The 27,740-nt window shown below is 44.1% G+C and overlaps 1 long non-coding RNA gene across 1 annotated transcript; it reads right to left on the bottom strand.

Moving 5' to 3' along the window:
* Positions 1–8,866: 8,866 nt before the first annotated feature.
* On the bottom strand, positions 8,867–27,405 carry LOC142760918 (uncharacterized). Its single transcript, XR_012883455.1, has 2 exons — positions 27,227–27,405; positions 8,867–9,075 (listed from the first exon to the last, which is right to left on the bottom strand). It is a non-coding gene; the product is annotated as an uncharacterized LOC142760918 (long non-coding RNA).
* Positions 27,406–27,740: the final 335 nt, after the last annotated feature.

Below are 27,740 nucleotides of genomic sequence, written 5' to 3'. Positions count from 1 at the left end.
ATGGAACAAAAAGTGATCGAAAACTCACATGTACCTCAAAATGGTACCAATAAGGACAACAGCTTGCTTCGTAAAAAATAAACCATCACACCACTAAATTGACAGAAAAATAAAAAGTTATGGCTCCCAGAAAGTGGTAAAACATAAAAAAAACACATAAATTTGGTATCGCCATAATCATATAAATACATAGAATAAAGTGAACATGTAGTTTTTACTGCATGATGAACGGCGTAAAAACAAAACCCCCAAAAATGGCGCATTTGCTGTTTTTTTTTACCCATTTCATCCCACACAAAAAAAAAAATTCCGTTTCCATTATATGGTGTCATGAAAAACTAAAACTTGTCCTGAAAAAAACAAGCCTTCATACGTCTACACCTGTTATTAATCACATTTAAGTTATGAACTTAGATGTGATCAGTGACAGCTCGATCTTGCATAATAGAAACACGCAGGACCCGATGTCACTGAACCCGTCAGTGCCGCTGACCCGATGGATACAGGTTTCAGTGCTAGATACAGCTGCTTTTTATACAGGATACAAAAAAGAGTAATTAGAAAGTTGCACCAAACGCAGGTATGCATAGCAGCTGGCCTCCCTTATAAAACACATCTTTTGAAGATAAAGTGGATTTATCACTGTATTTATTTAAAAAATTTATAAAGTAAATACATTAAAATACATGGTGTTCAGACTAAGCACCATATTTATGAAGAGCGTGTCCCAGATTCTGCTTAAAGTCACCAAGAAACATAAGTGCACTAAAATATAGAAAAACTGTAATATAATAACCATCATGTCCCTGTGGCCTGCCAGCAATTTTCCACTTTCTTGAGAAAGTAGTGCTTTAAATAAGGGCAATTATTAGGGTATGTGCACATGACAACGCCAAATACGTCTGAAATTACGGAGCTGTTTTCAGGAGAAAACAGCTCCCGAATTTCAGACGTTTTCACAATTACTCGCGTTTTTTGCTGCGTCTTTTATGGACGTAATTGGAGCTGGTTTTCATTGGAGTCAATGAAAAACGGCTACAATTACATCCCAAGAAGTGTCCTGCACTTCTTTGCCGCGGGCGTCATTTTACGAGCCGTCTTTTGACAGTGACGCGTAAAATGACAGCTCGTCTGCACAGAACATCGTAAGACCCATTACAAGCAATGGGCAGATGTTTGCCGACGTATTGGAGCCGTCTTTTCAGGCGTAATTCGAGGCGTAAAACGCCTCCATTACGTCTGAAAAGAGGTCGTGTGCACATACCCTTAGATGCTCATAAAGTGTTAAAACAGTGGGCACAGAACACAAAGTTTATCCAATTCTGCAGTACTCGTGAAAAGGCCGTGCCGGCAGTTCCAGGAGTTGCTTGTCAGTCAGCACCTTCTCCAATTAGTCTTTCCATAAAAGAGTGCTCAGACATTTTGTCACTTTATTAAAAATTTTTACTTTAGACTTGTTAAACTATAACTTCATTATTTATGTAATTATTAGTTCTATAAGTATTGTTCATTATATATATATATATATATATATATATATATATATATATATATATATTTATTATATAGAAAGCGGCTACTTTTCTTATTATGTATGTCACTTTGAATGTGTTTGATAGTGTTTCTAATACAGGTAGCATCAGGGGCGTAGCTAAAGGCTCATGGGCCCCGATGCAAAAGTTCTTATTGGGCCCCCCCCCCCCCCGCAAACTCCTCATGGGCGACGGTCCGCAGCTTTCAGCTGCATCGCTGGGTCTCCTAAGTGACCCAACAATGCAGCACTAGCAGCCGGGGCGTCACTAAGGCTGGGTTCACACATCCTATTTACGGACGTAATTCGGGCGTTTTAGCATCAAAAGCGTTGGCAAACATCTGCCCATTTGAATGGGTCTTACGATGTTCTGTGCTGACGGTCATTTTTTTTACGCGCCGCTGTAAAAAGGCGGCGCGTAAAAAAGACGCTCGCGTCAAAGAAGTGCCTGTCACTTCTTCAGACGTAAATGGAGCCGTTTTCCATGGACTCCATGGAAAAACAGCTCCAATTACGTCCGTAATGGACGCAGCGAAAGACGCCTGCACATGCCATTACGGCTGAAATTACGTTGCTATTTTCTCCTGAAAACAGCACCGTAATCTCAGCCGTAATGGACGCTGCCGTGTGAACATACCCTTAGGGCTTAAAATGTCAGGGGAAATAGCCCCAATACATATGTGTCCGCCCAAAAAAAAAGTGTGTATAGGAGACAGCATAGCATATCTATAGCACTACGACCCTATAAACTATGGATAGGATTAGATACATTGGCTCAGCAGACAGTATCACACATGATAGGATTAGATACAGTGGCTGAGCAGACAGTATCACACATGATAGGCTTAGATACAGTGGCTGAGCAGACAGTATCACACATGATAGGATTAGATAAAGTGGCTCAGCAGACAGTATCACACATGATAGGATTAGATGCAGTGGCTCAGCAGACAGTACCACACATGATAGGATTAGATACAATGACTCAGCAGACAGTATCACACATGATAGGATTAGATACACAGCTCAGAAGACAGTATCACACATGATAGGATTAGATACAGTGGCTCAGCAGACAGTACCACACATGATAGGATAAAATACAGTGGCTCAGAAAGCAGTATCACACATGATAGGATTAGATACAGTGGCTCAGCAGACAGTACCACACATGATAGGATTAGATACAGTGGCTCAGAAGGCAGTATCACACATGATAGGATTAGATACAGTGGCTCAGCAGACAGTATCACACATGATAGGATTAGATGCAGTGGCCCAGCAGACCGTATCACACATGATAGGATTAGATACAATGACTCAGCAGACAGTATCACACATGATAGGATTAGATACACAGCTCAGAAGAGAGTATCACACATGATAGGATTAGATACAGTGGCTCAGAAGGCAGTATCACACATGATAGGATTAGATACAGTGGCTCAGCAGACAGTATCACACATTATAGGATTAGATACAGTGGCTGAGCAGACAGTATCACGCATGATCGGATTAGATACAGTGGCTCGGAAGGCAGTATCACACATGATAGGATTAGAGATAGGGCCCAGCAGACAGTATCACACATGATAGGATTAGATATAGGGCCCAGCAGACAGTATCACACATGATTGGATTAGATATAGGGCCCAGCAGACAGTATCACACATGATCGGATTAGATACAGTGGCTCAGCAGACAGTATCACACATGATAGGATTAGATATAGGGCCCAGCAGACAGTATCACACATGATACGATTAGATACAGGGCCCAGCAGACAGTATCAGACATGATTGGATTAGATACAGGACTCAGCTCCCTGACATTGCGGCTCCAGCGCTGGACCCAGGAAAGGTAAGAATAATAATTTTGCTTCTTTATATGCTACTGATTATTTTTTTGTGCTTGTGTTTTTTTACAGGTTCGGTTGTTGGACTTCGGATTCGAGGACTTCAATGACGGCGTTTTTTTTATTCTCAATAAAATGGTTAATGAGGGTTGTTTTTTTATTTCAATAAAATATTTTTTCTATTTGCTTGTATCTTTTTAAACTTTATTATCACCGCGTTAGTAATGGCCGCTGGCTGATTGACAACCTCCATTACTAAGGCGGGGCTTAATGTTAGCAGGTGCAGAGGCCAACACTAACCCCCATTATTACCCCGGTACCCACCGCCACCAGGGATGCTGGGAAGAGCCGGGTACGAACCAGTACCCATCCATCTGTAGTGACGGGCAGGAAGCGGGGTGGCCGCAGGCTGGTAGTATTAGGCTGGTGAAGGCCAAAAACAGTGGCCCTTCCCACCCTGGTAATGCTGCCTGCTGCTGCTGTGTTGTATCTGGCTGGTTATGAAAATTGGGGGGGAACCCACATCGTTCTTTCCAATAATTATTATTATTTTATTTTTTTTAAATGACGTGGGGTCCCCCCCATTTTTTATAACCAGCCAGATACAATAAAGCAGCAGCAGCCAAGCATTACCAAGGTGGGAAGGGCCACTGTATCTGGCCTTTCCCCTCCTGATAATACCAGCCTGCGGCCACCCCAGTGGCCGACCATCACTACAAATGGTCAGGTACTGGATCGTACACGGCTCTTCCCAGCACCACTGGTGGCGGTGGGTACCGGGGTAATAAAGGGGGTTAGTGTTAGCCTCTGCACCATGTATCTAAGCCTACCATGTGATTGGCTTAGATACAGGGCCCAGCAGACAGGATCACACATGGGCCCTGTATCTAAGCCTACCATGCGATTGGCTTAGATACAGGGCCCAGCAGACAGCATCACACAATCTGTGATCCTTTCTCATGGGCCCCCTAAGCCTGCTACATCGTAGGCTTAGGGGTTGCGCAGTCCCTAAACATTGATGGCCTATCCACAGAACAGGCCATTAATAGCTGATGTGTCTCCCGGGACCCGCAAATAAGCTGTTTTGAAGGGGCCGCAGCACTCGTACGAGAACTGCTTCCCCTTCATTTCACTACTCGCTCACACTGTGAATCGCCGACACCGATTCACAGTGTGACCGGAATGAAGGGGAGCAGCTCTCGTACGAATGCTGCGGCCGCTTCAAAACAGCTGATTGGCGGGTCACGGAAGACACATCAGCTATTGATGGCCTATTCTGTGGACCCCGCCAGTCAGGGCTAATCTTACCTTCCTCTTCTGTTCTGTCGTCTCGATGCTGTGCGCGGCGCATAGCGCTGTGACGTCATGCGCTGCGCACAGCGCTTGACGTCAGGACCTCCGCTGCGATCCGGAACCAGGAAGGTAAGTACAGTCTGTTACTATAGTAACAGGGGCCCGCGGCCCGAGTTACTATAGTAACTTTTTATTGATGTGGTGCGGGGGGCTGTGGGCCCCCCTGGCTTCGGGGCCCATTCGCAATTGCGACCGCTGCGACCCCTATAGCTACGCCAGTGGGTAGCATATAGTACTGTACATACAGTTAGGTCCAGAAATATTTGGACAGTGACACAATCTTCATGATTTGGGCTCTGCATGCCACCACATTTGATTTGAAATGAAACAACTGAGATGCAATTGAAGTGTACACTTTCAGGTTTAATTCAAGGGATTGAACAAACATATCCTGTGAAACGTTTAGGAATTTCAACCATTTTTCTACACAGACTCCTCATTTCAGGGGCTCAAAAGTAATTGGACAAATAAAATTCTAATATTTTTTTTTAATACTTTGCAGAGAGTCTTTTGCAAGCAATGACTGCCTGAAGTCTGGGACCCATGGACATCACCAAACGCTGGGTTTCCTCCTTTGTGATGCTTTGCCAGGCCTTTACTGCAGTTGTCTTCAGTTGTTGCTTGTTTGTGGGTCTTTCTGCCTTAAGTTTTATCTTAAGCAAGTGAAATCCATGCTCGATCGGGTTGAGATCTGGTGATTGACTTGGCCATTGCAGAATATTCCACTTCTTTGCCTTAAAAAACTCCTGGGTTGCTTTCGCAGTATGTTTTGGGTCATTGTCCATCTGTACTGTAAGGGTATGTTCACACGTAGTCAACCAAAACGTCTGAAAATCCAGAGCTGTTTTCAAGGGAAAACAGACCCTGCTTTTCAGACGTTTTTTACCAACTCGCATTTTTACCAACTCATTTTTTTACCAACTCGTTTTTGGAGCTGTTTTCATTGGAGTCTATGAGAAAACAGCTCCAAAAACGTCTGAAAGAAGTGTCCTGCACTTCTTTTGACGAGGCTGTATTTTTACGAGTCGTCGTTTGACAGCTGTCAAACGACGACGCGTAAATAACAGGTCGTCTGCACAGTATGTCGGCAAACCCATTCAAATGAATGGCCAGATGTTTGCCGACGTATTGTAGCCATATTTTCAGACGTAAAACGAGGCATAACACGCCTCGTATACGTCTGAAATTTGGCCGTGTGAACATACCCTAAAGCGACGTCCAATCAACCTTGCTGGATTTGGTTGAATCTGAGCAGAAAGTAGATCCCTGAACACTTCAGAATTCATCCGGCTGCTTCCGTCTTCAGTCACATCATCAATAAACACTAGTGACCCAGTGCCTTTGGCAGCCATGCATGCCCATGCCATCACAGTGCCTCCACCATGTTTTACAGAGGATGTGGTGTGTTTTGGTTCATGAGCCGTTCCAAGCCTTCTCCATACTTTCTTCCTCCCATCATTCTGGTACAGGTTGATCTTAGTTTCATACTGTTCCAGAACTGGGCTGGCTTAATTACATGTTGTTTGGCAAAGTCTAATCTGGCCTTTCTTTTTTTGAGGCTGATTAATGGTTTGCACCTTGGGATGAACCCTCTGTATTCGCTCTCATGAAGTCTTCTCTTTATGGTAGACTTAGATACTGATACACCTACTTCCAGGAGAGTGTTCTTCACTTGGGTAGATGTTGTGAAGCGGTTTTTCTTCACCATGGAAACGATTCTGCGATCATCTACCACAATTGTCTTCCGTGGACGTCCAGGCCTTTTGGAGTTCACGAGATCACCAGTGCACTCTTTTTTTTTTCAAGAACGTACCAAACTGTTGATTTGTTTCACTTGCATTGAGAGCTTCTTTTACCTCATGTTGCGGGTTCACAGCAACAGCTTCCAAATTCCAGTGGCACACTTGGAATCAACTCCAGACCTTTTACCTGCTTAATTGATGATGGATTAACGAGGGAATAGCCCATGCAGCCCATTAAATAGCTTTTGAGATAATTGTCCAATTACCTTTAGTGCCCTGAAAGAGGCAGCTACATATTAAAGAGCTGTAATTCCTAAACCCTTCCTCAAATTAGGCTGTGAATACCTTCAAATTAAAGCGGAGAGTCTGCACTTTAAGCCCATATTGATTATATAACTGTATATTCAATATGTTTTGGTAAACAGCTAAAATGCCAAAACTTGTGTCACTGTCCAAATACTTCTGGACCTAACTGTATTTGAGAAGTACAAGCTCTATGCAATGAAGAGTGCCACCTAGAGGTTCTGCAGTATTTAAAAGATGACAAAACAAGAAGCACCTTTAGCAGTGAGCATCGAGATTTTATTAAAGTGACCCTCCAGTCGGAAATGTATAGTCAACATACCTGCTGCCCTGCTCCTGAATAATCGGGCCCCTGTTCCAGCGTTCCGGTCCCCCGTCTTTCACCTTCTAAGATGTGTGCTGCAGTCTCAGATTTCACTATGGGCTACTTCTTTGCAAGTTTAAGACTGGTCACCACCCTTTCCACTGCTATCCGAGGAACCAGCGCTGATGACGTCAGCGCTGCTGGACACAATGTATAGTAATTTATTTTTTTGGGTACTGGAGGGTCGCTTTAAAGAGGACATGTCACTAGGTCGTATAAGGTAAACTGGTTATCCGACCTGTTTTTTTTTCCTGGACTCCCCTATTTCAGAGATATGGCCCACTGTTGTGTAGGCTCCCTTTATGCTAATTTGCTGTAAGGGGGTTCAGGAAAACAATGGAGCTGGAATCAGGGAGACAGCACTATTCAGGTCAGTTGATCAGTTCAACTTATATGACCTAGTGACAGGTCCTCTTTAAGGGTATGTTCACACGCTAAATTAAAAACGGCTGTAAAATACGGAGCTGTTTTCAAGGCATGATGCGTTGAAAGCTGTTCTTTTATTGACCTAATGAAAAACGGCTCCAAAACCAGCTCAAGAAGTGACATGCACTTCTTTTTTTTTACAGGTCATTTTTTTTACGCACCGTTTTCAAAAACGGCGACGTAAAAAACGCCCCGTGGGAACGAAACACAGTTTTTCCCATTGAAATCAATCGGCAGATGTTTGGAGGCGTTCAGCCCCCGTATTTCCAGCCATTTTTCGGGGCGTTTACGGCCCAAAAAACAGCTGAAAATAGGCCGTGTGAACATACCCTAAGATTGCCATTTGATTTCAGCTTCGATAGTGGTCTTTCCATAGTCTTTTCAGGACAAGGTAAGAGAAGGGTGAATTCACACACGGCAGATTTGATGAAGACATTTTTGCGACTGCCTCATTCATCTGAATGGGACTTGCAGAAATCCATGCGCATGCTGCAGAAACAACCAAATTCAGATAAATGGAACAGATTTTTAGTCGCAGAAATTTCTGCAACAAATCTGCTTCATTTGAATATATCCTAATAAGATAGACATTGATGTTCTTCAACCTATGAACAGTCTTAGGGTTTGTTCACACGCAAACGCAAAATACATCTGAAATTAGGGAGCTGTTTTCAGGCGAAAACAGCTCCTGAATTTCAGACGTAATTGCAAGTGCTCACGTTTTTCGCGGCGTCCATTACGGACGTAATTGGAGCTGTTTTTCAATGGAGTCAATGAAAAACGGCTCCAAAAACGTCCAAAGAAGTTACATGCACTTCTTTAACGCGGGCGTATTTTTACGCACAGTCTTTTGACAGCGACACGTAAAATTACACTTCGTCTGAACAGAACATCGTAAAACCCATTGCAGGCAGTGGGCAGATGTTTGCAGACGTATTGGAGCCGTATTTTCAGGCCTAATTCGGGGCGCAAAACGCCTCAATTACGTCTGAAAATAGGTTGTGTGAACATACCCTTAGATATACATGGCTGCTATTTTTTTTGGTGCTATCTGTTATGATTTGCAGACCTTAGCCATAAGTAGATAATGCCATGTTCCCTTCAATTGTGAAATTGTATTATGAGCAGATTATAATACATCATCTAAGTTTACAGAACACACTTGGGAAATGGAATTGTGGGAAGTAATGTATTACCGTCCCTGACAGATCTTCTTTAGGCTAGCATATTTTGCTTCTGCTCATCATGTTTTTTGAGCAGTCATAATTGAAGAAATAAATCTCAGCCTTAGGTAAGCTTGCAACTTGTACACATTTACCATGGACTTCATTACCCTACATTGCATATGTTGTGAATAGAAACAGAAACAGTGTTATTAATTGCATCATAAATGGTGACATGGGCAGTTTAAAATAATCATCTCTTTGACTCTTCCTTGTGCAGGGGGTCCAGAGAGGCTGCTTCTGGGATCCATAATAGCGCTCTATCCAGTCATCCGTCCCTGTTGATTATATTGTAATATACAGTACATTGTTATTGACGTTTGCTTGATGGCTCCTCTTTGTTTTATAAAATATTTTATTCCCACGTCTAACTACAATATATAAAATACATAAACAATATATCTCTAAAAGCAACATTTATTTTTTTTTAGCAGATTGTGTTTACTAGGATAAAATCAAAACAGTATTTTATACTTACTAAACGGGATTATTCACATAATCACTGTGGTTACTAAATCACCAAAATAGCAATTACTGACTTATAGATAATGATTTGTGATAACGGATAGAGCAGCCAGACACAGGTTGCTAAATTACGTAACTTTGTCTAACAAGTGCTAATATGCCCTGTGGCTCGAGGACTGTGAACATCATTATTGTAGTTTAATCAAATCACATTTTAAATGTAGTATTTAGGCATTCTATAATGAGCAATTTAAGGGGTTGTCCCGCCATTAAATATCATATTCATTGAATAGATGATAAAAAATGAACAATGTTGCAATTGACATGCTGTTAACAAAATTATCCAGTAGAGTTTTAACATTTAATTACATAGTATGGTGCCACTAATATTCAAAGTTAAAAGCATATTACACATCCACCTAATAAACTGAGTGCGGATGGACACGCATGCTCATTCACTCAGTAATTCTCTGTTAACTGCAGAGCAGCCAATAAAAATTGCTTCTTCCTTGACAAGCAGGAAAGAAAGCTGAGTGTCTGCAGTAACTTGGCAACATAGCTGAAAAGACTCCTTATTCTCAGCTTTTTAGGATTGTAAAGCTCTGCATCCTGATAGCTATGAACCCTGCACATGCCCACCACTTTCATTGGTCAGCTGCCAGAGGGGGAAGGAGACTGATTTTGCTCAGCTCCCGTCCCAGCAGCACAGATTAGCAGCAGCACCAAGGTGAAGACAAGAAAGCAAAACAAGATGAGAATGATATTTTTATATGCATACTACTTTAAAAAGCTATAAACAGCATTTCCGGACTTTTAGTATGAAAGGGATTCTTGAGAAAACCCTGTTAAATAATCTATACTTAACATCAGCAATGATAGGACTTTGTGAAAGGTTTATGTAAGCAAACAACTCAGTGTATTGTTAAAATAACACATACGGCATGATCTGCACCAAGAGTCGGTACAAATTGTGCCATATCAATGTTATCAGTTTCTTAAAGAGAAACTGTCACTAGGTCATATAATGCAAACTGTCCCCCTGATTCCAGCGCCGTTTTCTTTTGTTCCTGGGCCCCTACCCGTGACTGAGATATGGCCCCTCCTTTGTGTTGGCACCCTTTTTGCTAATTCCCTGTAGTTAGCCAGCAGGGCATGAACTACTCTGATACCCCAGGGGTGGAGCAGGCTTCACAGCCTCTGATGCTGTCAAATCAGCATGAGGCATCTTTAGACCTGCTCTTATGTCTTCATCCAGCATGGTCTTGCAAAATAAGGTTGTTTTGGCGAAATCAATCTGTGCCTGACTGGTCTAATTTTATGACCTAGTTTAATGCCCGTGGCTGCGGGCTGTCAGCTATGTTGCCCCCCTGACAGCTGCAGCCACGAGTCGGCAAGCGCTGGCCCCAGCCTCCTCAGGAGACGTCAGCGCTCGCATCCACTCACCTCAGCCGGATCCCGTTATGTGCGCGTGCACGCTCGTGCCCGCTCTTAAAGGGGCAGCGCGCGCACCGGGCCTTGTTGATGAATTTTCACCCGTGAGTACCCTGGACTATAAGAGGGGTCCAGCCCCCTAGTTCTATGCCTGAGCATGGTTGTGTTCCCTAGTTTGTCTATGTGATGGCCTCCTAGTGGGTTACATGTACCTGTTCCAGTTCCTGTTCCTTGCATTTCCATACCATCCTGGTTGAGCACTGTGCCGTGCCAAAGTTGTGTCGTGCTGTATCCACGTCTGACCTGCTTCACCTCGCCTGATGTCTACCTGCTGCCTAGTCCTAGCCGAGCCTGCCCTGCTGCTGTCTGATCTGCCACAGGTACCTATACGAACTATAGACTTTCACCTGCACCCTGTTGGCCAGCTGCCTTACCGCCATTTCGGTACGGCCCAGTGGGTCCCCGGACCCTTTGTGACACCTAGTGACAGATTGTCATGATGCAGGGTGTGGACCCACTGGGCCGTACCGAGTAGCGGGATGGCAGCTGGCCAAACAGGTATAGTACAAAGTCTATAGTCCAGAATTGGTACCTGTGGTAACTCGGACAGTAGCAAGGCAGGCTCAACTGGGACCAGGCAGCAGGTAGACATCAGGCGTGGAGTAGCAGAACAGGCGTGGAATACAGCACAACATGAAAACAGATCAGCGTGGCAATTGATTAGGATAGCACGGGATACAGGATACAGGATACAGGAACAGGGAACACTTGGGAACTGGAAGACACTAGAAGACCATATGCAAGACAAACTTTGGGTAACGAACAACGCTCAGGCAAAGAACAAGAGGGCAGAGCCCTTTTTATAGTCCAGTAGCATTCTAGGCTTGATTGCAGACTTCCTGCAATTATGCGTGCACTGGCCCTTTAAGACTGTGCACGCTCGGGCGCGCACCCTCCGAGAGACAGTCTCGATACCAGGAAGTGAGTGCCGGCGCCTCACAGGGGGACGACGCTGCATTGGAACTCACATGTCCATGGATTCGGCCGTCGAGGGGTAAGTCAGAACGACGGGCCGTGGCCATAGAAATTACAGTATCCCCCTCTTACGCCCCCTCTTCTTGGGACCAGAGCGGGAGAGAAACCTCCTCATGAGGACAGAGGCATTGATGTTCTCCTTTGGCTCCCAAGACCTCTCTTCTGGACCGAATCCCCTCCAATCCATCAAACAAAACGTCCTTCCTCCCACCTTTTTGGTGGCCAGAATCTCCCTTACTTCGAAAGTCCCTGACGAGCCGCCAGGAGCCACTGCGGAACTAGGAGTCCTGGAGTAGCGGTTCAGGACCACGGGCTTCAGCAAGGAGACATGGAAGGAGTTAGGGATCTTTAGGGTAGGAGGCAGCCGCAGCTTGTAAGACAACGGGTTAATCTGTAGCAGGATCTCGAAGGGTCCGAGGAACCTAGGAGCAAATTTGCAGGACGACACCCTCAGCCGGATATTCTTTGAAGACAACCAGACCTTCGTACCTGGAAGAAACTGAGGAGGATCCTGTCTTCTAGTATCTGCCTTTCTCTTCATACGGTCCAACGCCAGCAGGTTAGAAGATCGGGTCTGTTGCCATATTTGCAGAAAGTCCCTGAAGGTAGGGTCAGCTGCAGGCACCTGGGACATAGTAGAGACATGAAGAGATATACAAGGGTGTTGGCCGTAGACGATGATGAACGGACTGGAGGTGGTGGACTCACTAGTGTGGTTATTATAGGAGAACTCTGCCCACGGGAGCAGCTGCACCCAGTCATCATGCCGTCTGGAAAATAAGTGACGCAGATAGGTCTCCATAATCTGGTTAACCCTCTCGACTTGCCCATTGGATTGGGGATGATAGGACGAAGGGAAGTCCAACTTTACACCGAGGAGACCGCAGAGTGCTCTCCAAAACTTTGAGTTGAACTGGACCCCTCGATCCGAGACAATATGTAGAGGCAAGCCGTGCAGATGGAAGATCTGTTGAATGAAGAGGTCGGCCAATCGCGCAGCAGAAGGCAGACCAGTCAAGGAAACAAAATGAGCCATTTTAGAAAATCGATCCACCACCACCCAGATAACACTGCAACCTGCATAGAGAGGGAGATCCGTGACAAAGTCCATTGCAATATGCTGACAGGGAGCAATGGTACAGGCAGTGGTTGGAGCAAACCAGCTGGTCTGGAGTGGGCAACTTTATTTGCTGCGCATACCGTACATGAGGAGACAAAGTCCATGACGTTTTTGGGCAGCGTGGGCCACCAGAACTGACGGGTGAATAGATATTGGGTCTTACGAGGACCCGCGTGACCTGCCAGCTTGGAACTGTGACGCCAGCGATGGATTCTTCCTCTGTCTGCCAGACGTACAAAAGTCCTTGCCGAAGTAATGTCTCTAACTTGCAGAGGGTTCACAGAGAAGATGCAGGAATAATCAATAATATTCTGTGGGGACTCCACAGTGTCCTCTGTTTCAAATGACCTAGACAAGGCATCGGCCCTCACATTCTTGTCGGCAGGTCGGTCGTGGAGTTCAAACCGGAACCGAGCAAAGAACAATGACCACCTGGCTAGACGAGGATTCAACTGCTGAGCCATCTGTAGATAGGTCAGGTTTTTGTGATCCATGAAGACCAGGATAGGATGGGCTGCGCCTTCCGGTAGGTGTCTCCACTCCTGCAGAGCCAGCTTGATGGCCAGTAACTCCCGATCCCCAATCGAGCAGTTGCGCTCTGCGGAAGAAAACAGCTTAGAATAGTAGCCACATACCACAATCTTGCCTTTCGAACCGTTCTGGAACAACAGTGCACCAGCACCAACAGAGGAAGCGTCCACCTCTAATGAAAACTGTAGGGATACATCAAGGTGGTGAAGAATAGAGGCTGACGTGAAGGCCTTTTTTAAGGATTCAAATGTGGCTTCTGCCTCCGAAATCCACACCTTGGCATTCATACTCTTTTTAGTGAGGGTGGAGATGAGAGCTGTCAAAGATGAGAAGTTGGGAATGAACAGCCGGTAGAAGTTGGCGAATCTCAGGAAGCATTGTATGGCCCTTAAGCCTTGGGGCGTGGCCATTCCAGGACAGCCTTTACCTTCTCAGGGTCCATCTTGAGACCCTGATCGGAGATGATATAGCCCAGGAAGGGAAGAGACTTTTTTTCAAACACGCACTTCTCCAGCTTGGCATAAATATGATTCTCCCTTAAACGAAGTAACACCTGGCAGACATGACTCTGATGAGTTACTGGATCTGGGGAAGAAAATCAAAATGTCATCGAGACACACCACAACACAGACCTAGAGGAGATCACGAAAAATGTCATTGACAAATTCTTGAAACACTGCGGGGGCGTTACATAGGCCGAAGGGCATAACTAGGTATTCATAGTGCTCATCACGTGTATTAAATGCAGTCTTCCACTCGTCACCTTGCCAATGACTGATGTGGAGGAGACTGCGGTGGATGGATATGACCCAGACAGAGGTCGAGACACTTGGGACCCCACAGGAGAACCTCTCCGGAGTTCCAATCCAGGACTGGGGTGTGCAAACGGAGCCAAGGCAAACCCAGCAGCACGGGGTTGATGGCCTTGGGCAGGACAAACAGAGAGATGAGCTCAGAGTGAAGAGCTCCCACTTGAAGTCTTAATGGCTTGGCCACAGACAAAACTGGGTCAGGCACTGGCAGTCCATCTACCGAGGCAACGATCAACGACCTTTCCAGCAGGACAGTGGGCAGCTGAAGAAGATCCACGAGGTCTTGGCAGATGAAATTGGCTGCAGAGCCAGAGTCCAGGTAGGCAGAGACCGGATGGAGCTTCTCGCCAGCAATGATGGTCATGGGAATGAACTGTAAAGGATCTGCCAGACACAGCTTCTGTGTCGACGCCCGTGGGTAATCAGTCGGCACCTGCTCCTAAGTCTGAGAGAGTGACACGATCTTCTACCAGTCAGGCTGGGAGGCAGAGGCGTGGGAGAGCCTATCACAGCCTGGCCAGACGGAGCGAGCTCCCGCCCTCTGTCTATTTATACCAGCATTTCCTGCTCCTCCTTTACCTGTGATTCTTTCCTGTTTCCTGGCTCTGCTGCTCCTGCTATTATTATTGACCTTGCTTCATTTTGACCCTGGCTTTACTGACTACGCTCCTGCTCTCCGTTTGGTACCTAGTACACTCCTGGTTTGACTCGGCTCGTTCACTACTCCTGTTTGCTCACGGTGTTGCCGTGGGCAACTGCCCCATTTCCCTTAGCTTCTGTGTACCCTTGTCTGTTTGTCTGTCATACACATATTGAGCGTAGGGACCGTTGCCTAGGACGGGACGTGCAAGTAGGCAGGGACTGAGTGGCAGTTAGATTAGGGCTCACCTGTTTGTCTCCCTACCTCGTCATTACATGGATGTGTATTCGCTCACGGAGGTGTCCTCCTGGCGAAGGTTAAAGATAGCAGTGGCTGCCGACGAGACTCGTCCTGGCTCCTCGAAAACAGTACGGAATAACCGCACAAATCCCTGGAAGTCTTGGGACTCGGGTCCCTGATGTTCCCAGATTGGGTTCGCCCATGCCAGGGCCTTGCCGACAAGTAGAGACACGATGAAGGCGATCTTGGTTCCGTCCGACAGAAATGCTTGGGTGTGCAGGGTAAAATGGATATTTCATTGGTTCAGAAAACCCCTGCACGTACTTGCATCTCCATGGAACCGAGAAGGTAATGGCAGTGAGAACAGAGGATCCGTACCGGAACTGCCAGGAGGTGTAGCAGGAAGGTCGAACGGAGGAGCTTGCATAAGGGCAGGAAGGGAAGCAGCTAGCACCCCTAGCTTCTGTGCCATGAAGTTCACTGCCACAAGAAGTTGATCCTGTCTTGCTCGGAGATCCTGCAGGTCCACCAGCATGGCTTTGGAGGGTGACATTCCCTTGATTGACCAGCGGGGTCCACAGCTGGAGCGTACTGTCACGATGCGGGGTGTGGACCCACTGGGCCGTACCACATAGTGGGTGGGCAGCTGGCCAAACAGGTATAGTACAGAGTCTATAGTCCAGAATGGGTACCTGTGGCAACTCGGACAGTAGCAAGGCAGACTCGGCTGGGACCAGGCAGCATGTAGACGTCAAGCGTGGAGTAGCAAAACAGGCGTGGAATATAGCACAACACGACAACAGCTCAGCACGGCACATGACTAGGATAGCACGGGATACAGGCTACAGGAACAGGGAACACCTAGGAACTGGAAGACACTAGGAGGCCATATGCAAGACAAACTTTGGTTAACGAACAACGCTCAGGCAAAGAACAAGAGGGCAGAGCCATTTTTATAGTCCAGTAGCATTCTGGGCTTGATTGCAGACTTCCTGAATTTATCCATGCACTGGCCCTTTAAGACCATGCGCGCGTGCACCCTCCGGGAGACAGTTTCAATACCAGGAAGTGAGTGCCTCACAGGGGGACGACGCTGCAGGGAACTCACATGTCCATGGCCGTGGCCGTCGAGGGGTAAGTCAGAACGACGGGCCGCAGCCATAGACTTTACACAGATCTTCTTTAAACTCGCTAACACATTAGGTTAAAGTCGTAGGAGCCTGCTGGATTTGGTGGACCACGTCTGCTGTTGTGGAAAGAAGGATCGGGCATGTTGAATTTCAACTTACCCAATCGTTTGTTCCTCTGGAAGAGGTGTATGGCAGTGTCTTATTCTCTACCCTTTGAAACCCTCATCCGAGAATACATGTTAATGAGGGTGTCAGAAGAAATAACTGTTGGTTGAAAGCTATCCAATGTACAGTACTGTGCAAAAGTTTGAGGGCAGTTGTGGTAAAATGCTGCAAAGTAAGAATGCTTTCAAAATAGAAGTGTTAATAGTTTTTTTTTATCAACTAACAAAATTCAAAGTGAATGAACAGAAAAGAAATCTAAATCAAATCAATATTTGCCATATATATACAGGTAAGATGGGGGTTATAAACAGGGATGATGGCTGGTATATACAGGGATGATGGGGGTTATATACAGGGATGATGGGGGTTAATGCAGGGATGATGACTGGACTACCCATCATCCCTGTATATAACAACCATCATCCCTGTATATAACAATCATAATCCCTGTATATAACAACCATCATTCCTGTATATAAACCCCATCATCCCCGTATGTACCAGCCAGGCTACCCCTGCCGTATAGTTTTGTACGGTGTAAAACTACTTCTCCCAGCATGACCCGAATAATGGTAAGGATATGCTGGGAGTTGCTGTTTCCCCAAAAAAATCATGTGACCCATCATCTCGCTGTAGATCATATAGTGACTACAGTACTGATTAGAGGCAGAATAAACATTTACATTAAGTGACTCACCGTTGACGTCTTTTCAGATTCTAGTTGTTATTTTTCTCTTTTCTTCTCCATCCGGTCCAGACCTCTATAACAACTTCTCCCGGCCACAGCCCATTTCTGCAGTTGGCCGCTCAGATGTCTTCAGCTTCCATTTTGTCTGATACTTCTAGCTTTCTTATGGGGATATATTTATATTTATATATATATATATATATATATATATATATATATATATATATATATATATATATATATATAATTCCATGCGATATTGTCCATTTCATGAATATATATATGGATATTCTAACTCTTTTGTACTGTATTACCTGGCATTGGTGGTATTTTAAAAGGTTTTTGTATTACTGTTTTAGGCAATAGCTTGGGAAACGGTATTAATTTTGTACTCACTAGATAACCTATAAATAAATACTCTGATGTGTGCTTGGGGTGTCCTAGAGAGTATCTTTTTTTATTTTTTTGTCTTTTACATTTAATGGTAAGGATATGCTGGGAGTTGCTGTGTCACAAAAAAAATAATACCACCCATCATCTCGCTGTAGATCATACAGTGACTACAGTACTGATTAGAGGCAGAATAAACATTTACATTGAGTGACTCACAGATGACATTTCTCAGATTCTAGTTGTTCTTTTACTCTTTTCTTCTCCATCCAGTCCAGACCTCTATGATGACTTCTCCCAGACACAGCCTATTTCTGCATTTGGCCGCTCAGATGTCTTCAGCATCTCACTTTTAAAACATTTCTGCACCTATAAACTAATATAAAATTCTCATGGTGCCACACACTACGCACCTAAATATAATAGCGCCATACACTGCATCCCTGATTATAATAGCACCATACACTGTGTCCCTGATTATAATAGCACCATACACTGTGTCCCTGATTAGAATAGCACCATACACTGTGTCCTCACACACTCCCTGTAGATAGTGCCCCCATAGATCCCCCTGTAGATAGTACCCACATACAGCCCCCTGTAAATAGTGTCCCACATATAGCCCCCCTGTAGATAGTGCCCCACATCTAGCCCCCTGTAGATAACACTCTACATATAGACCCCCTGTAGATAGCACTCTACATATAGCCCCACTGTAGATAGTGCCCAACATATAGCATCCCCTGTATATAGTGCCCACTTATAGCCCCCTCTAGATTGGGCCCTGCATATAGCCCCCCTGTAGATGGTGTCCCACATATAGCCTCCCCTGTAGATAGTGTCCCACATATAGCTCCCCCACGTAGATAATGCCGCTCACAGGTTTAAGTGAAAAAAAAAGACCTCAGACTCACCTTGATCCCGTCCCCGCGCCGTTCTGTGTCAATGCAGGCCTGCTCTCTTCTGAGTAGGTCTGCTGGGGCTGAACGACGCTTGAGTCGTTGAAGGCCGCTGATTGGCAGGGCAGAATGACTGGCCCCACCAATAAGCGCCTTTAAACAACGGAAGCGGTCGCGATGACATCATCGCGCTGCTAGCATTGTTGAAAGACGCTGATTAGCAGGGCCAAATGACTTGCCCCATCAATCATGCCTCTCAACAACGGAAGCGACGCAATGACGTCATCGCGCTAATAGTGTCGTTAAAAGGCGCTGATTGGCAGGGCAGAATGACTTGCCCCACCAAACAGCGCCTTTCATCAACGGAAGCACTAGCATCATAGAAAAGGCGCTGATTAGCGGGGAAAGTCATTGTTAGATGCTGAATGGTCAAATATGGAATGCGCCCAGCCATTCATCGCTTATGCATGTAATTGTATCTGCGTCCTATAGGCGCAGGTACAATTAGTACAGGAGGCGGTGGCTGGATTCAGTTGCGCCGCCACCCCCTCAGACAGGCAGCAGGCCACCCTGTGTGGCGTGGCCATAGCGGGAGCATTGGTCATGGCGGGGGCGGTCTAATTGGGGCTGGGGCCACCTCACCCCCCCCCCACTAGCAACGCTACTGATCACCCCCATTCCTTACAGACAGTAAACTTGTGAGCAGGGTCTTCTCTTTCTATGTTTGTATTTCAACATTGTGCCTAATTCTACCCGGTAACTTACTGTACAGCGGCGTGGAAAATTTTGCCACTTTATAAAGAAAATTCTGATTATTGTTCACATATTCAATGCAGGGTACTCCATAAAGGATTTGTCCGGGACTATACCATTGATGGCCTATCCTTATGATCGGACACCAAGGTTTGATTGGTTCGGATCCAACTTTCAGAACCCGCTGTTGATAAGCACAGTGAAAGGTCTATAGCAGTGTCTGGTACTGCTGTTCGTCCTGGAGAACTCATTTAAAGGTTGGCCCTGCAGTGCATATATGAATATTAATGTGTGGCATCCTCCGTGCAGCCACCATTATCGGGAACTGGTCTGCAGAAATCCAGAGACCTATTCACGGAACCGTGGGGTTTCATGAAACCCACTTTGGGAAACACTGTACTAGATAACAAATGAATATGTAACTATTATGATACATACTGTAACTTTATGCAGAATTGGTATGATTGTTGCTTTATTAATGGCAGTATTATCTGTCATTTATTTACCTTGACATCCATCTTGTCCACGGCAGTACACACATAGTATGATTATTAGTGTGTTATTATGCAATATCTATGATTATTTCTCATCTTGAGTGTACTCTACAGTCTGTGGGTCCTCCAAACACACATCTGTATACGAAGCTGTATACAGAACAGTCACCTAGTCCAGTGTGGTATCTACTCAACCACCATATTGTCAGGAAGATTCCAATCTTGTAATAATACGTGTTGGTGATCAATATTTGCCATCTTCTGCAAGTTAGTAATAATATAAGGAGCAACAGGAGCTTTCTACCTCTGCTCTGCTTACATTTCTAGCTCACCGGGTCACACTACGGTGGGTGGTCAAAGAATACTGCTGAAGTCTTATGATTCTGGTAAGAACACATTCACTAAATGGTGCCTTTGTTCCTTGGATTCTGGAAGGAATGCTGACTGCACACATCCAAGCAGAGTCAGGCTTAGTCCTGACCACATGGGTGCAAAAACTCTTGGGAGGTAAGCAAAGATTATAATCATTCTATGTAAGAACAATGGAGATGAAATTAGTTGAGCATTATGTACGATCATATAATTTCAGACATGATACACCACATTAATTATTACAACTTTGCTACAATGAATTCATTACAAAAACATAGCTTTTTTTATGCACTCTTAGGTCCTCGTTCAGACTATATAGTGAGGGTGGTCTAAGCGCATGTGATTTTTTTTTACCACTTCAGGAAGTTGTTACGTGTACGTGGTTTTAGAGTCCAGTTTTTCAGGCATTAGAGTAAATCGGAAAAAACACACCTAGGGAAAACCTTTTGCAAAAGTCATTCTTGGTTGTGACCTAAAATACCATAACATAATTTTCAATTAAAGGATCTAGAACTGTTTATCTTTATCTTCTGCCAGCCAGTTGTCACATAACAATACCACCCAGTTCTCCCATAATAATGCCAACAAAGCCAGTCACAGTGTACTTACACCCATGCCCTCACATCGCTGCCGGAACAGGATGTTACATGAAAACGACCAATCACCTTATCGTCAATCTCTGACCGTGATGATGAAGTGGTGTAGGATTGCTTATCGCTCATGTTACTCTTGTTATCCTTTGCATTTAGTGAATAGTGTCTTCAGGTGCTCTTCTTTAGAAAGCCATTGTAGAAGATATTGCGGAGGGGGTTTTTGAACCCGTAATCCAAATCTGTTTACACCAGTAAAAGTTAAGGGGGTTTTACACTGGGTGATTATTGGGCAGACAAGCGTTCAACAGATGAATCGTCTGCCGATCGTATCATTTAAAAAAGTTAAATATTATAGTTCTAGGCAACATATCTCCCTGTGTAAACAGGGAGACGTGCTGCCAACAAGATAATAATATATGCGAACGAGCAAATTAACGACCGCTTGTCCCCAACTATAGCTCCGTGTGACAGGAGCAAACGAGCGTCTTGTTGATCGCCGCTCGCTGTACCGTCCGTTTATCGGCCGGTGTAAAAGGGCCTTTACACTTTAAAAAAAGTTTAATAATCTTAGTTTTAGCTTGATATGGCTAAGAGTCTTGTAATGACGAAGTAGGGAGACCGACAGGTGAGCCCTAATCTACCCACCACTCAGTCCATGCCTACTTGCAATGGCCCGTCCTAGGCGACGGCGTACAACTGGGCGACGGTCCCTACTCTCACTATGTGCACGACAGACAGACAGACAAGGGTACAAAGAAGCTAAGGGAAAAGGGGCAGATGCCCACGGCAACACCGTGAGCTACAAGAGTAGTGAACGAGCCGAGTCAAACCAGGAGTGTACGAGGTACCAAACGCAGAGCAAGAGAGTAGTCAGTAAAGTCAGGGTCAAAATGAAGCAGAGGACAAATAGTACAAGCAGCAGCAGCAGAGCCAGGAAACCAGCAGAGTCACAGGCAAAGGAGAAGCAGGAAACGAAGGTATAAATAGACAGAGGGCGGGAGCTAGCTCCGTCTGGCCAAGCTGTGATAGGCTCTCCCACTCCTCAGCCTCCCAGCCTGAGTATTTGAGATGATTCAGGAAAAAGGACCACCGGCGCTGCTAAGTAGGATGTCGAGGCAATGAAATAAATAAATAATATTTATTTGTAAAGACAGGGCTACGCGTTTCGACGCCGGACCGGCGTCTTCATCAGGCCAATACACAATGTGTAAGTGACTAAGTGACCCACCGATGTAGCACTAGCAACCAGGAACATCACTAAGGTCTTGAGACGTTAGGGGAAATAGCCCCAATACATATACCCCCCTAAAAAAAATGTGTGTGCATGTATGTATATGTGTATAGGAGACAGCATATCTATAGCACTACGACCCTATAGCTATGGAAGGATTAGATACAGTGGCTCAGCAGACAGTATCACACATGATAGGATTAGATACAGTGGCTCAGCAGGCAGTATCACATATGATAGGATTAGATACAGTGGCACAGCAGACAGTATCACACATAATGGGATTAGATACAGTAGCTCAGCAGACAGTATCACACATTATAGGATTAGATACAGTGGCTCAGCGGAAGAGTATCATACATGATTGGATTAGATACAGTGACTGAGCAGACAGTATCACACATTATTAGATTAGATATAGGGCCCAGCTCGCTGACATTGCGACTCCAGCGCTGGACCAGGAAAGGTAAGTATAAGAATTGTTTTGCTTTTTTATGTGTTACTAATTATTTTTGTGTTTGTGGTTTTTTTACAACTTCGTTTGTTGGACTACTTCGGATCCAAGGACTACTTTGATGACGGCGTTTTTTTTATTCTCAATAAAATGGATAACAAGGGTTGTGTGGGATTTTTATTTGAATAAAATATTTTTCTAAACTTTATCACTACCACCTTAGTAACGGCTGCTGGCTGATTGACAACGTCCATTACTAAGGCGGGGTTTAGTGTTAGACATGAAAAGGCTATCACTAACCCCCATTATTACCCAAGTACCCACCGCCACCAGGGGTAACGGGAAGAGCCGGTTACAATCCAGTATCCGACCATCTGTATCGATGGCTGGGCACGGGGCGGCCGCAGGCGGTATTATTAGGCTGGTGGCGGTGGGTACTGGGGTAATAACGGGGGCTAGTGATAACACTAAGCCCTGCCTTAATAATGGACGCTGTCAATCAGCCAGCAGCTATTAAGAAGTAATAAAGTTTATAAAGTTTTTTTAAATAAAAAAACCCACACAACCCTCATTAATCATTTTATTGATTATAAAAAAAAGCCGTCATCAAAGTCGTCCTCGAATCCAGTCGACTGCGCTATTGGTTGCATCAAGAACAACGGAACTCTGTCACAACAGTGACAAACAGAAACCTTTAGCAACATTTGCGTCACTATAGAGATCAATGGCGAGGGAAACGGAAGTCTGACGGAACCCCTCAACGGAAGGGCAATGCTGATGTGCACACAGCCTAACACATATGGTAGGTTTAGATAGGGGGCCCAAGTGCATGTGTGATATGGTTTGTTGGACCCTGTGTCTAAGCCTAAGGTAGGTTTAGATACAGGGTCCAGCAGACAGTAATCTTATACAGTAATACATTTCCCTTACTTGCTCACACTGTGAATCTCTGACACGTCCGTGTCAGTGATTCAGTGTGAGAAAGTGACCGGAATGAAGGGGAAGTAGCGCTCATACGAGCGCTGCAACCCCTTCAAAACAGCTGATTGGCGGGGGTGCCGGGAGTCGAATCCTGACCCATCAGCGCCAGCAGACAGTGGTATTAAACTTACCCTCCTCTTCGGTCACAGCGGAGGTTCTGACTCTATCCAGGGTTGGGATGTTGTGCGCAGCGCATAGCATTGTGACGTCATGCGCTGCGCACAGTGCTGTGAGGTCAGGACCGCCGCTGCGTTCCGGAAGGAGGAATGTAAGTACTGTCAGTTACTATAGTAACCGGGGCCCGTGTAGTTTATTACATAGGCCCCAGTTACTATAGTAACTTTTCTTGATGGGGTGCGGGGGGCCGTGGGCCCCACTCACTTCGGGGCCCTGTCGCAAACTGCGACCGCTGCGACCCCTATAGTTACGCCATTGTCTGGGATAAACTCCACAGATTTCTCTTTTTCCGTTTTTGGTCAATTTGTTTAAATTCCTCAAATGCATTTTCTACTGTTTCTGCTGAATCGTTTGTGCTTCCTCAAACCTCTGTTTTAATAATTTACTTTGTTGTACAGTCGTCATCGAGAGTATAGTTTATCCTTATTCTCAACATCTCTTTTTTAGGGATGTTATTAATACAGGGATTGTAATGACAATTATAATTGGCGATATATTATTCTTTCTGTTGGTTTGTTTAAAATATGCCCTAGTACAAAGGGCATTTTGCTTCTTGAAAATAGTAAATTCTAGAAAATTAATTTAATTTATACTTAATATTCATGAGAATTTAATGTTTCAATTATTCCAATTTATTTTAGATAGGAAATCTTTAAATGACTCCTTCCCAAAACAGAAGGCAGTCATCGATATAATGCCATCAACACTTAAGTTCTTTGGGTCGATTGACATATACCCATTGTTCTTTCCATATGGCCATAAACGTAGCCGGGGCGAATTTCACTCCCATCGCTGCGCCATATACTTGTAAGTAATAGAGACCCACCCACCATAAATAATTGTGGGTCAATGCAAAGCGAATGCATTAAATAAAAAAAACCCTCTGTTCAATACCCATTGCTGGGTCTTTTTCCAGTAAAAAAATCAACTGCACTGATTACTCTCTCATGGGGAATAATCGTATAGAGAGAGGTTACAGCAGCAGTGCACTAGCCCAAAAAGAAAACTGAATGAGGGTCAGGACGTCGTATGCGTCAGGATGTTGTATGCGATACAGCAGTAATGACGTTGAAGTGCTGCGTCGCATATAAGGTCCTAACCATGCCTGGCATCAGTACCTTGTGAGAGCAGCATTGGAGTGATGAGGGAGCCAGAGGAGAGAAGAAGCAGAGCGATGAGGTGAGTATGTTTTTACTTTATTTTATGGCCAATAGCACAATTGTGGTGCACAACCTGGCCTAAAACATACAACACATTTATTAAGAGGCTTTCGCTTCTTAATAAATGCATCAGCGTTTACTCCATTTTTTCATTCTACCAAGACTGACGTGAACCGCCAGTCTTAATAAATTATTCCCAAACAAAAAGTATGATTATAGAATTAGGCTGTCATTTACAGCGAGATCTCGCGAGATTACGCTTGCTGTGCTGTAAGTCACACACAAACATTACCGAAGTGTTGGTATTGTGAATAGACATCCCGTCCTGGTTGGAAGTGATGTCTATTTACTGTCAACCCACTTCAATAACATGAATGTGTGTGTATATGGCTGCACATAGTGAACAACACAGGATCACTATGTGCAGAGTAAATGAATGGAGAGAAGTGTATGACGCTGATTGGTCAGCGTCATACACTTCTCTTTACAACGCCCACTTGGTCAAAAGTAAAAACACGCCCGTTTGTCCATTAAGAAAGTTAAAATAGGTCATAACTTGGTGAAAATAGGTTGTTTTTCTAAATAAAAAACACTGCTGTTATCTACATTACAGCGCCGATCACATTATGTACAAGATAAGGCACTTATAATGTGGTGACAGAGCCTCTTTAAAATACATATGTTTTTCATTGAAAAAATCATTGTCAATACATTTAAATAGTTTAATTCACATTTTCGTTTTTTTGCACGCACATTTTTTTATGCACAAACGTGCATCATGATCCAACGGATCCATATGGGTACCTTTTTTAGCCCAAAGAAGTTATTGCGCATCTGTATCTGATTCGTATTTTCATATGCATGTGTAAATTAAATCATAACTTTTCAGACGGGCGTAATTTGGGTGCCTTTTTGCGGCCGTATTATGGACACAACACCCGGACCTCCCGTGGTACATTAGAACCGGAGTTAAAGTACAATAGATATCTATGGTGCTTTAACTTTGGTTCTTATGAACCGCAAGAGTTTTGGGGTTGCCTCCGTAATACGGGCGCAAAAAAGCACATGTATTATGCGCATCTGAAAGAAGCCCAAGACCTCATTAACTTCTTCCCGACGTATGACATATACTTATGTCATAGCCGGGTAAGGGAAGTATGGAGCGAGCTCACAGGCTGAGCCCACTCCACACAACGCGGTTGTCGACTGTATGACACAGCCGACACTTGATCGTAATGAGTGGGGTGGCGCTCGAGCGCGATCCCGCTCGTTTAACCCTTTAGATGCCGCAGTCAATAGCGACCGTGGCATTTTAAGTGTTACAAAGAGGGGGCGACACCCTATGACAGCCCATTCCCCCCTGCGATGCGATCATGGGGTGGCGATGATTGTTATGGCAGCCTGGGGGTTTTATGAAGGCCCCCAGGTCTGCCATGTTGAACTCCTATAAAGCCCTGCCGGATACATTAGTATTGCAGTTTATCATGCAATCGATCCAACGATTCCTGGTTCCAGTCCTCTATAGAGACTAATAAAAAAGTAAAATTCAGTTAAATAAAGTTTTTCTTTTATGTACAAAAATAGTAAAAAAAAAACACCCTTTTCCCATTCTTCCCCTAAAGCATTGTTAAAAAAATATTGTTAACCATAAGTGGTATCGCCGCGTCCCTAGTAGTCTGAACTATTACAATATATAACCTACACGGAGAGCTTAAAAATAAAAAAGTTAAACGCCAGAATCAATATTTTTTGGTCACCTCATCTCTTTATGCAAAAATGGAATAGAAAGTGATCAAAAACGTGTATCTACCATGCAGGTACCATTAAAAGCTACAGCTCGTCCCGCTAAAAATATGTCCTCACACAGCTCAATCGACGGAAAAATTAAAAAGTTATGACTCTCAGAATTTGGCAACACAAAATATATTTTATGTTTTACAGTTAGTTTTTTACTTGTAAAAGTAGTAAAATATAAAAAAAACCTATATAAATTTGGTATCGCTATAATCGTATTGACCCACAGAAGAAAGTTTGCATGTCTTTTTAGTTGCATGGTGAACGTCATAAAAATGAAGAGCAAAAAACAATGGAGGAATCGCAAATTTTTTCCTCCCGATTCCTAGTACCTTATATGGTATAATAAATGGTGCCATTAAAAACTACAACTCATCCCACAAAAATCAAGCCCTCATATATATCTACGGAAAAATTAAAAAAGTTATGGCTTTTGGAAGGTGGGGAGCAAAAAATGAAAAGGGAAAATATTAAAAATGGCTGCGGTCAGAAGGAGTTAAGATGGAGATATGTAGGTCAGTATTATGCTTCAGTATTTGTAAGTCAAAACCGGGCGTGGGTCCAAAACATGGAAGATGTACAAATCTTTCCATTATACTTTTTCTGTGTATGTTCCATTCCTGGTTTTGGATTACTAATACTGATGATAATACTGCTGTGCAAATGACCAATAATTCACATAATTCAATTGTAAAAAAAAACAGCAACAAAAATCAGAAACATGTCAAATACTTTAAAGCATTAAGGTAATATACATTGTGATAAATACACAAAACGTTCTCTTATTTATAAAATATTTTATCAAAGCTTTGTCTTGAATTCTACTTGATTTTACAATATGTAAGAATTCTATTTGCAGAAATATTGCACTTACCTTGTAAGTTTTGTTTTTGCCGAATACACCTACAAAACTGTAAAAACATAAATTTTTCAGATCAGTGAAAAAAATCACCGACCACATTAGTAATCTATATTTTTAAATGGTAGAACCGACAAATGGCTGGTCAGAAATCTATCTTTATGATGCCACCTTGCTTCTATGACAATTTGGATGAACTTTTGCCTCTAAAAGAACCTTGACATTTTTGCTGTCAGTTTACTGGTTAGTAGCAAACATTAAAGATACTAATTCTAAGCAGGGCAGCAAAGGCTACAAGGTTAGGTCAATAACCAGCAGGATAAGGTTTTTGATTGGAACATCATAATACACTTTGTACATTAACCCTGTATTATAGAAATATACACATCCCAGCAAGAACAGTTTGAGATGATTAAAGTGTGTTCTATATGCTTGTCTATGGCTGCATATGCACCCAGAAATTTTGGACAGGATCGAGGAGCCATACAGGGAAGACTGCAGCACATGCAGCCTGCCTTAGCAAAATTGT

Source organism: Rhinoderma darwinii, chromosome 4 (genome assembly GCF_050947455.1).
Source record: "Rhinoderma darwinii isolate aRhiDar2 chromosome 4, aRhiDar2.hap1, whole genome shotgun sequence".
NCBI classification, from domain to species: Eukaryota; Metazoa; Chordata; class Amphibia; order Anura; family Rhinodermatidae; genus Rhinoderma; species Rhinoderma darwinii.
The sequence above is the reverse complement of the archived record's forward strand: the minus strand, read 5'-3'. Positions and strand labels throughout refer to the sequence as shown.